Genomic DNA, 1,275 nt, shown 5'->3' on the forward strand with positions numbered 1-1,275 from the left:
TTTTTTGACCTTTATGACTGTTTAGCTAGAAGGGATCCTGTTAGAAAACCATGGGATGGACTGAGATACTGTGAGTCATAAAAGAAATAAATATAAGGGACTTCCCTGGCGGTTCAGTGGTTGATACCTCACCTTCCAGTGCAGGTGGTTCAGGTTCAAACCTTGGTCAGGGAGATAAGAACCCACATACCTTTTGGTCAAAAAACCAAAACATAAAATGGAAGCAATACTGTAACAAATTCAAATGAAGATTTTTTAAAAAGGTCCACATCAAAGAAAGCTTTAAAGAAAATGTATTTAATTCCCACCCTGGTTCCATACACAGAGTTCCTAAAATACTTGGAATTTTCATGACAATATCAAACAATAAAGTTGCCATTTGTTGTGTTAGCGAGGTGACTTTTGGAAAGGCCTTAGGTAGCCGAAGGATGGAGCCTGGTTGCCAGGGGAACAAACCACGTGCACACGGCGTTGGAACTTTCAGTCCCTGCTGCACCCTCCCAACCCTTCCAGCCTCCTGGGGGTAGGAGGGAGAGGAACTGGAGGTTGAATCAATCGCCAATGGCCAAGGACTTAATCAGTCCAGACTGTAAAGCACTGCGGCTGCTTAGGTGCTAAGCCGTGTCCAACTCTTTGTGACCCCATGGACTGTGGCCTTCCAGGTTCCTCGGTCCATAAGCCTCCATAAAAACTCAAAAAGGCTGGTCTGGAGAGCTTCCAGGTTGGTGAACCTGGGAAGAATGCAACACTCAGAGAGCAGGGAAGCTCGGTGCTCTTGCCCCTGGTCTTGCCCTAAGCATCTCTTCACTTGGCTGTTCCTGATTGTAGGACTGTATCCTAATAAACTGGTAACCTAGTCAGTAAAATGTTTGCCTGAGTTCTGTGAGCCTTTCTAGCAAATTAGGCTTCCCTGGTGGCTCAGACGGTAAAGCATCTGCCTGCAATGCAGGAGGCCTGGGTTCGATCCCTAGGTTGGGAAGATCCCCTGGAGAAGGGAATGGCAACCCCACTCCAGTATTCTTGCCTGGAGAATCCCATGGACAGAGGAGCCTGGTGGCCTACAGTCCATAGGGTCGCAAAGAGTCAGACAAGACTGAGCAACTAATGCTTCTAGCAAATTAATCGAACCTGAGGAGGGGTCTTTGGGAACCTCTGACTTATAGCCAGTGGGTCAGAAGCACTAGCAACAACCTGAATTTGTGATTGGCATCTGCAGTGGGGTAGGTCTCGTGGGGCTAAGCCCTTCACCTGTGGAGTCTGATGGTATCTCTAGGA

The 1,275-nt window shown here is 47.6% G+C and overlaps 1 non-coding gene across 1 annotated transcript; it reads left to right on the forward strand.

Annotated features, from left to right (window-relative positions):
- Positions 1–907: 907 nt before the first annotated feature.
- On the forward strand, positions 908–979 carry TRNAC-GCA (transfer RNA cysteine (anticodon GCA)). Its single transcript has one exon. It is a non-coding gene; the product is annotated as a tRNA-Cys (tRNA).
- The last annotated feature ends 296 nt before the right edge of the window (positions 980–1,275 follow it).

The sequence above is a fragment of the Muntiacus reevesi genome, chromosome 2, assembly GCF_963930625.1.
Source record: "Muntiacus reevesi chromosome 2, mMunRee1.1, whole genome shotgun sequence".
Taxonomy (NCBI): Eukaryota; Metazoa; Chordata; class Mammalia; order Artiodactyla; family Cervidae; genus Muntiacus; species Muntiacus reevesi.